The sequence below is a fragment of the Crocuta crocuta genome, unplaced genomic scaffold (genome assembly GCF_008692635.1).
Source record: "Crocuta crocuta isolate KB4526 unplaced genomic scaffold, BGI_CrCroc_1.0 scaffold121, whole genome shotgun sequence".
In the NCBI taxonomy this organism is placed as follows: domain Eukaryota; kingdom Metazoa; phylum Chordata; class Mammalia; order Carnivora; family Hyaenidae; genus Crocuta; species Crocuta crocuta.
Window position 1 is genome coordinate 2,156,326 of NW_027528608.1, and position 10,145 is coordinate 2,166,470.

Sequence of the window (10,145 nt, forward strand, 5' to 3'; positions counted from 1 at the left end):
CCCCGAAGTGGCGCTGCTCCTGGGCGCGCCTCTTGGGGCCCGGAGGCTCCCCTGGGCCCCGCGTCCGATAGTCCCGGCTAGGGCCGGAGCCCCGCGCCCCTGGGACTGGCTGCCTGAGCGTTCCCGGAGCTGCAAACCCCGGCCTTCTTCCTTCCTTCCTTTTTTCCTTCTTTCCTTCCTTCCTTTTTTCTTAATGTTTCCTTTTCTTGTGTTTCTTTCTCCCTTTTCTTCTGCCCTCTCTCTTTTATCTTTTTCTTTGTGATTGTTTATGCAAGTTTGTTTTAAAAGTTCACCGGCATGCTTTCTTTTCTTTTAGACGAGGAGACCGTGATCTCACCCAGACGGTAAGATCAAAAGTCTCCGCTCGCCCCCAGCCTGCGGGCTTGGGCTCGGTCCAGACGCCTCCCTGAATGCAGATGTGCTGCTGCCGTCCTCCCGGGCTATAAAGCCGCCTCCAGCGCCTTCGCGCGCGCAGGAGCGCTCGGAGTTGCGGGGTGCGGACCCCGGGCGGTTGCGGGGAGTCGGAGTCAGGCGGCGGCTGGGCTTCAGGCTGGCCTTGTGTGTGGCGAGCTCGGGGGCGGGGGCGCGGCGAGCGGTCGGTGCCTGCGGCCGCGGAGGCTAAAACAGCTGCCCCTCCAGGCCCGGGAGACGCGGCCGCGGGGCGTGAAACGCTTCTTGCGAACAAGGAAACGGTGAGTTGGCAGACGCCGCCCGCGGCCTCTCGGTTCTGGTGGCGGCGCCGGGAGCCTCTTGCCTGGAGGAGGGTAGGCGCCGCGCGAGGTCAGCTCCTGCCCGCCCCTGGCTCACCTTCCCAGGGCCGAGCGCCCATTTGGGCGCGCCGGGAGTGAGGGGTGCACAGCGTGGGGCGCGACGCACGGAAGGCTGAGAGTTTCGCCCTGGCTTGTGCTCCCCCTCCTCCTTTCCTTCCCAGCGCTGCTCTCCAAGCCCCTGTTCCCTCCGCCCCCTCCCCCTGCGGGCCGCGGCCTGAGCTCTGGTCTCCGAGCTGCCCGCAACCACCTCCCGATCGCTACCTCGCCCTCCCCCGCTCAGGCGCCGTGCGCAGTGCGATCCGCCCTAACATCTGTCCGTCCAACCATTGGCGCATCCATCAGTGTCAATGAGCTGCACATCGCAGCGACAGCCCGTCACGCGCAACACGGGCTATGCGGAGTGCAGACTGCGGCCGCGCTGCCTTCCCCGGACACTCAAACAGGGTTCTGGCCCGGCGTGGCACCGCCAGGAGCCCTGATCTACATGGTGTTCTTTTAACCATACGCACCCCCTTTAATGCCAAGAACTCCAAACGGGGCTAGTTTTGCAGGCCATGCTAGCAATGGGACAGATGGAGAGGGACACGGTCAGCCTAGCCCTAGCAGTTTCAAGTTCTCCTTGCCCCTTCTCTGCGGACTGGGTGTGGCTAGGAGAAAAGGAAGGGAGGCTTCCCAAATCCGCACCAAGCAGAGTCTGTACTTGAATGCAGGGGCTTAAATCCGCTTCAGCTCGGCCGAATCTGGGGCACATCTTATAGTCAGAAGGTCTAAAGCTAAAACTTTGCCAGGCCCTACCTGGCTGTTGCCCGACAGTGAGGAGCGAGAGAGGGGGAAGGAAACGGGTATCCTGGTGAAAATCAGGGACTCGATTTAGGGAGAAATAGTGTCAGGGTGGCAGTAAGTCTGTAATTCACATGTAATTTACAGAGCGAGAAAGGGCAAGGCCATATGTTTGAGAAGCCAGAGCTTTGCGGGCAGTTCCCGGCGCCATTCTCCAAGAACGCTGACCTCCCCTGTGGTTGCAAATTCCCTTGCTTTTGCCTCTTACTTTCCCCACCCCTACTTCGCACCCCACTGTCCAGTGGACAGATATCTTCTTATAGGTGCTTAATCACTTTGGCCAGGCCAAAAGGTCTGTCTGGTCCTCCTCCTAAGAAGTTCAGGGGAAGGGTGCACGGAAGACCTACTCCTCGGACATCTGCGGGGTGGCGTCCCCGGCATTTTTCTTGACTTTATCCCTACTGCATATATGTCTGCCCGGGCGTCTGGTGAGTTCGGTCCCACTCAAGAGTCGGCTACAGGAGCGGGTCAAAATCTGTGCTTGTCTTCGTTCCGCGATTCGCGAGGTAGAAGGGATACCGGAGCCGCTTTCCGGCCAGCGACGGGAGCCAAGGTCCGCGCGGTTCCGGAGGAGGCTGGAGGCGGCCGCGGCGGCGCCCACAGGGGCTCCTTCCTGCGGGAAGGAGGGACCGCGCTCCGGGGTGCGGCCGAACCGCTTTCACGATAGACTGGAGGGCAGAAAAACCGGCGCCCAACGGAGGAGCTAGAACTCTGTGGAAGGTAACACCGGCTAGAAATCTTTCCGCCTCACTTGGAGGAGTTGCAGATCCCCCCTGAAAAGCAACAACAGGCTTCCGCTCCTGCGCAGGCACCCAGTGACTTAGCTGAGTGAGAGTCACGCAAAAAGTGACCCACAGCCCAGTGAGACGCTCCCAGCTTTCCGAGGTGCCACTTTTCTGGGACGTTTTAAAGCCCTAAAAGCAAAAGAAGTAAAAGTGGGCTGAGGGGCAGTGGCGAGACTTAGCGAAATGCCCAATGGCAAATGCCCATGGGAGAAACTGGCGGCTCCCATTGTGGCCAAGTGGCTCACCCAGCAGCGCGGTGGTAACGTTTAAGTCCGGAAGATTCCCAGGGGCCGTGAAGACAACTCATGACCCCCAAGATTGCGGCCGGGGCCCAGTGGAGCCCCGGTGCCCCTTCGCGGCGGTGCGCTGAGCGTCCTTTGGTACAGACCCTCCCGCGTGCCAGTTCTTCAGGTCAGGGGTTAGAAATGTGACTCTAGCCTTCCAAGCCCTGAGAGCTTCAGGCCCCAGTCGCTGGGCCTACCTGAGTGGGGTATGTCCCGCCGCGGGAGCGGAGCGTTCATGAGCTTGTTCAACCGGAGCCCCATCCGGGCAAATTGGGGATGGGGGGAGTCAAGGGCGGGGCGGGGCTGACCTAGTGTGTGGTGGCTAGGCAAGGAGCTGGGCCCCAAACAGGACACTCCAGGTGCGAAAGCTAATAGTGAGGGCACGGCAGTCGGGCCACCGCCTGGAGGCAGCCGATGTTGTGTTCAAGGTGCACATTAGGGCAGTGGGGGACCTCCCAGCCTGACCCCGGGGGAGGGCGGAAGTATGTCCCCATTTGGCGTGGCCACTGCAGAGAGCGCTTCAGGAAAGAAGGCGTCCTTGAAGCTGCCAGTCCGGGACAGATAACCAGGATAGGCCGAGGTCCCAGGAACTGAGGGGCCTACACCCAGGCCATGACCAGGGGTTCTGTGTGCCATGAGAGAGGAACTGGCCAACTGGAGGGACAGGGCACGCTGCGTAGAATGCACAGGGAGCCTGCACCCTATTTCATGATGTGAAGGCATCAGGCCCAGTGGAGGGCCCTTGGGGAACCCACTGACTGCCCAGCAGTGCCCAGAGGGGTGGTGCCAAGTGCTTTTCCCACCTGCCGCCCCCTGGACCGCTGGCCTCTGGCAGCCCCCTTACACACTCCTCCTTACACTACTGTCCAGGCTAGGCAGGGCAAGTACCCTGCATGCAGAGAAGCCGACTGCCTCCACCTGAGCACCTGAACCAGGAATTGGGCCCCAGGACTTCAGCCCCTCCCCTAACGCTAGAGATCTGGACCCTGGGGCCAGGACCTCACCAGGCGGTAAACTGTTTGCTGAAAGTGCATTCATAGAGCAGCAAAGTTTGTTTCTCTTTTTCCAGTAGCTTTGTTTTAACGAACCAGATGTTTTGTCTGTAAATTCTCCCAAGAACTTTTACAGTTTTGATGTGAAATAAACCTTCGCAAATCGGAGCGGTATACTAATACCACTTCTGTGGGGCTTTAGGGGAGCTGCATTGGGAGTGCCCGGATGTAAGATGGGGTGGGGTTATGGGAAGGGGGGGACGCAGATCAATCTTTGAAGAAAAGTAGGAGACCTCTCTCTCAAGGTCAAGAATTGGTGTTAGGGTATGAAGCACCTCCCCCAACACACATAGAGGTCCATACACGCCCCCCACCTCTCCCCTCCCCGGGGCTTTGCTATGTAAAATTCTTCTAGCTGAGAGCACAGAAGTCTGGCCCAATTTTGCCAGTTTTTTTCATGCCTGCCATTCCCATCAGGACCACTGGACTCAAAGGTAACAGGGCCTGTGGTCTTCCCAGGCCAACCTTGACACCCCTGGTCTTTTGGGGGGAGGGGCTGGGCAAGAGAGCCCCAGGCTGGCCCTGAACTCCCAGTATGGCTGGACACAGAGAACTTTGGATGGAAGCTGACCTGATTAAGCCCCTTAGGAAGGCAGGGCTAGCAGGTCCCCCTTCTCAATGCCTCATTTTTATTAGCTGGAAATTTACAGACAATTATAAACCTGTTAAAACCGTACACCTAACGGAGGGAGGGAGCATGGTTATCGGAGGGAAACAGATCTTCCCACATACCATCTACTGGTTGGGAGTTTTCTAAGACAGGCTGGGTCCACACCCCTCCACCCCTACCCCAAGTCTTGTATCTTCAAATTTTGAGAGTCCACTTTGGACCTCACTCCCTTTTCTTCTGTAATTATTTTTCAAGCTTACTCATTTGTGGAACTTAAAAAAAAAAAAAACTTTTTTAAGAGACCGAAGCTATAATAAAGAAAAAAAGAAGTCTTTGTGTTTTGGTCTAAAGAGGTCAGATACACAGTAAGTCTAGTTCGGAGGAGCAGTTATTGGCCAAATGCCCTTTGGTCAAATCCCACGCGCCTGCTTTGACTTTCGCGGGGAATTTCCCGAATTACTCGCTGCTGCGTGGCATGGTTTTTCCCACTCTGGATGAAATGGATTTTTGGAAACCTTTTGGGCAGAGCTTTAAAAAAAAAAGAAACAAACAAACAAAAAACTACCCTGGAGACAGCTGCAGCGGACGGGGCTCACCTTTGGCTGGGAGAGAGCAGCACTTTGCTAGCTGGAAAGTAGAGGTGCCCAGCCCTTCCCGCGCGCGGATGCAAGAGCCGCGGGGCACAAGCGGTGTAGTTGAATCAATGCGTGGGCAGCCCAACGCGAGGCTGTGTTTGGGCTCCAAAGGAGGGACCCTGGAGAAGGAAGACGACGAGGAGGTCTCAGATACCAAACCACTGCTCTTTGCAGACCAGACAGCCCAGCTTTGCATGCCTGGTGACCTCATTAACCGGCCGGGGAATTTGCAAGATGAGGAAGAATCTCCTTTCCTTTTCTCTTCCTACGTCGCTCTTCTTCCCTGTCTTACACATTATGGTTTTGTGTTGTCCCTGAATTTACAAACGGGAAAGACCGAGGGCAGTTCTCTCTCGGTAGGACAGGTACAAGACAGAGGGGCACTGGGCTGGGTCTTCGTTCTTTCTCATTTTTTTATTTCATGAGGCTTGTGCATATCACTGGTGTATCCAGAATAGGAGAGCCGGAGTTCTTTGGGATGAGGTTGTCAGAAGGGTCAGATTCTTTGTAGGCAGGTAGTCTCTGACCTCAGAGGCTCTGGTAGCTCCAAGATTTTCCGCCTCTGCAGAGAAGCTCTGAATTCTTCCTTCTGCCTTCCTCTTTCAGACACTTTTCTTTCCCGTCTCTTTCATCTTCTTTCTTCCTTCCTCCTCCTTTCTCTGGTTGCTGTTTGCATTCTCTCTTCTATCAGTCCCTCCCCAACCCCCACAAGGATTCGGAAAAATTATTTATTTCGGGTCTACCAAGCGATCACTCCGAAGAGGTCGAGTCCTCTCTGTGGCAAGGCAGGGGCGGCCACCCGCCCCTCCCCCCTAAACAGCTCGAAAGGGAACAAGGTACTTTGTAGTCGCCGCAGCTTTTTCGGTGGGGGTGGGGGGTGGGGTCAGAAATTGGTTGACACTTGGTTTAAAATAAAAGAACATGTTAAGAAGTTTCAAAGCTGCCAATAAAACCCTTTAAGTGGCTTGTGATTCAGTGCCTGGAGTTGCGGCGGTGGCATTGGTAAATGACTCCAATGCCCAAAGAAAAATATTACAAATGCCGGTGTCTCGGCCACCAATCGGGCGCCGCTCTCCCGCGCGGGCGGTGGCTCCTCTCCGGCGCGGAGGGCACCCGCATTTGCATGATAAATTGACCAGACTGGCGGCAGCCAATGAAATATTCAAATTAGGCCAGGGGTGAGGGGTGGATTTCCGGAGGCTCCCCCGGAGCCCGCGGCGGGAGTTCGCGGTACCACCTCTCCACCAGCGCCCTCTAGAGGTGAGATATCGGGGGCGGTCGCTCCAGCCCTAGGGAGTGGGGAGTTGGGCCAGGGAGGTGGTGGGCTCAGGATGCTCTCAGCGCTGGCCTCCTGGACTAGATGCTCTGCAGTCTCCTCGTGCATCTTGCACTTGGACTGTTGGTGGATTGTAGAAGCCGGTGGTGACCTCTGAAGAAGGAGTTTAAGAAGAGATCTAGCTAGCCCCTTCACCCCACCCCCTTCCCTAGGTTCTCCTAACACACACAGCTCAAGTTAAAATAGCGTATTTGCTCCACTGCCATAGTTTCAAGACAAGACCTTTGTGCGCTCAGGTCTACGGTACCTTCCCCAAAGTCCTGCGATATTGAAATTCTGGAGCAGATAAACCCAACTTGCCCTGAATAGGGAACTGTGTGCCCATGCAGGCCCCGAAGTGTCCAGGGCACCTTACCCCCCACCCCCCCACCGGGAAAACAGGTCCCAGAGAAAGTGTGCAGATCATGAGGCAGGAACTCCTATGAGTGTGCAAAGGCAGGCAAGGAGGGAGGTGTGTACAGGTTGCAGATGCCCAGTCAGGAGGGGCATGGAAATAAGTGCGTGTGCAAGCGCACACACAAGGGACGGACTCTGTCAGGTGCTGACCTGCAGGAAAACAGGACTCCACAGGAACCAGCTGAGCCGGCTTCCAGGCCTGGTGCCTTCTTGTGCCTCAAGACTTGGGGGGGGGGGGGCTTTGCACAGAATACTGGGTTGTCAAGGACCAAGGGATATTCCTTGTGCCCTGAGCTTCTCTCCCCTCTCCGCAGTCTTATAACCCCTCCTGTGCCAAAGACCCTGGGGCCAGGCTGCCCCACGCCTGCAGCCTTATTTTTAAAGTACAGAGGGTTTAGAAGTCCAGTTGTCTCTCCTGGGTGTGGACTCACGAGAAGGCTGTTCTTTTTCCATCTTTACAGGAGTTAGAGTAGGGTCCCAGCTAACAATTGCTCCAGGGAGAGCTTGATCTCCACCTGTCTTCTCAGCCAAAAGGTGGTCAGGCAGAAGGGAAGTCCGAGTTCCTGCCCAAAGAGCCTTCTAGGTACCTCTCTAGGAGACCCACTCAGCTCAGGCAGCCATCGGCAGCCACCCTTCCTTCCCTGCCTCATTCTTGAGGGACAAGGGGGACAATGGGGAGGTAGGACCAGACGGTGTTCTCAGAGCCAGGCCCCAGGCTGGTCACAGAAAAAAAAATAGTAGCTACTGGATACAAATTTGAGAGAGACTGGATTTTGACTTTTGATCGCCTTACAGATGTTATCAGTACGTTCAAAATATATGGCCCAAATAGGAGGATTGATTTGCATCATTTAAGGTTTGTAGGAGTGTTTCAGCTGAAGAGAAGGCCTCACTGGGTATACCCCAGGAGAACAGCTGGCGTTGGGGTAGCTTCAGGTATAAAAGGCATTCCCTGCTTCCAAGAGAATCCTCGGTCCCAGCAGACATGAATGCCTGGGGATGAGGTCCCACTAGGAGAAACCGTTTGGTCTCCGAGGCAGCGAGGGTACCTGTGGGGCAGGCCCTCCCAGCTCGCAAACCCTCCCTGACTCCTCCTCAGGCCTCACCTGTCAGCCAGGACAAATGAGACTTGAAAATGGGCCGGAGTCATCCTCCAACAGTGAAATTTGTCAAGGAGTTACTCCTGCCTCAAATGTCCAGAAATGCAAGCTGCTCCCTCTTGAGGATGGTGCTATCTAGGGCATGTCGTTGAGAGTCAAGAAGGGAGACAGTAAAGGTGAGAAAGTAGAGGGCTGGCTATCCAGCCCGGCACCTGGTCCTGCCGGAACCAGATTAGACACAAGGAATGAGTGAGTGAGCAAAGGATGCAGGGAGGGATGAAGGAGAACACTCTCTTAGGAGAGGAATACTAGCCAGCAGCAGAGCAAGGTCAAGCCCACGGCGTGTCTGCTCTGGGTGTGCACATGTGCACTTTGTGGGTGAAGTCAAGCTCTGACCGTGTGATGCAGGGCCTGGGCTCGTGACCCATAACTCACCAAGCGCTCTCACGCAGATTGCTACCCCCCTTCTTTGAGCCTTGTGTCCTTCAACTCTTAAAACAGCTCACTCCATGTTAAGCACTGAGTAGGACTCAGGGAGGAAGAATCCGATCCAAGTTGGAGAGGCCATTCGAAACCTTGGCCTCTTTGTGCTACATTCTGGGAGCTTCCAGGGCCTAACCAGGGCTTGAAAGAGGAACAGTGTTACTAGCTGCATGCCCATGGGCAAGCCATGATAGTGTGGAGTACTAGTGTGGCTCCTCTGGGTTGATGTATATGACAGTCCTTTGGGGAAGAGCTCAGCACAGAGTAATTGTATGATAAATGGCGGCCCCTCTTCTAGCCACTGTGAGAAGAGTAACCATGGGGTCAGACCCCCCTGAAGATAGGCGTATAAATGGGGTGAGGTTGGATGCACCCCAGGTTGCATGCAGGTGCTTGGAGTGGGGCACCAAAAAACGAAGAGGGGAATTGCTGGAGACAGAGCAGTGCACAGGCCCCCTGACTTCCTGGGAGGAGTGAACATTTGCAGGGCGAATGAGGCAGATTCTGCCAGGTTTTTCTAGGAGCTAATTAAAGGAAGGGGTATGGTGAGGAGGCTCACTGATATTTCTATTTTCCCTGTTAGTAGTGACTGGAATGTGCACCATCCAGGTCAGATGGAAAATAGAAGCCTGGAAAATCTGACACTCTCATTGATTTGCTCTCTGCCATTGCTACTCGCAAGAGGAAGAAATGTGACTTCAAAATTGCAATTAGGAACCAGCCTCCTCAGGGTTCCTTGCGTTAGCTCCTGTGCGGATCACAGGCCTGCCTCTTCTCATTTCCTGAGGAGGTAGGTTCATTCATAGTTTTCAATGAACCAGGCAATGCAAATAGGCCATGCCCCCTCCCCACAGCGGGGCTCCTACCTGCCCAGTCTGGCGCTTTCCTCTCCTTTCGGTCAGGTCTTTGAAAGCATGGCAGTTTTCCCAATGTTTTAAAAGTATTAACTCCCTTTCAAACATTCTTTAACCTTTAATGTTTTGCAACTTGATGAAAAGGTCATTTTGTTCTGAAGATGCAGCTGTTCTGTAATTGTTCAGCTATCAGGGTGAATTCCATCCAAATCCTGAATTCTTTAATGGGATCCAAACCACCATGCACATACATGTGCACATATACACATACATTCACAATAGAATGCAGATTAATATTTTCCAATATATATCTATGCATATGTACACACAGCTACTTACATTTTTATATGTATATATACACTTATTTATTTAGCTACTTACATTTTTATATGTATATATACACTTATTTATTTGACTGTTTGTGTTTATACGCACATGTATACCGACAGGGACTTGGATTTGGATTACTGTAGTCCCCTCCTTCTCCACAGGGGAAACATTCCAGGATGCCCAATGGATGTCTGAAACTAGATAGTACCAAACCGTATATATCTTATGATTTTTCCAAAACATGCACACTATGATGAAACTTAATTTTCAAATAAGGAGGAGTAGAAGGCTAACAACAATTCCTAATAGTAAAATAGAACAATTGTGGCCATATGCTTTAATGAAAGTTATGTGCGTGTGATCTCTCTCTTTCTCTCAAAGTATCTCATGGTTCTGTACTCACCCTTCTATGATGAGGATGTGAGATGATGAAATGCCCACATCATGAGATGAAGTGAGGTGGCTGATGTAGGCATCGTGATGTTGTATTAGCTACTATTGGTCTCCTGACCATACATCAGGGGGATCTCAGCTTCTGGAACATAGTTGCCCGTGAGTAACTGAAACCACAGAATGTAAAACCGTGGATCAGGGAGCTAATATAATATCTCTCATATTTTCACAGAAGGACTTCTTTGCTGGAAAATATCTATATAACTTCCTTTTTTTT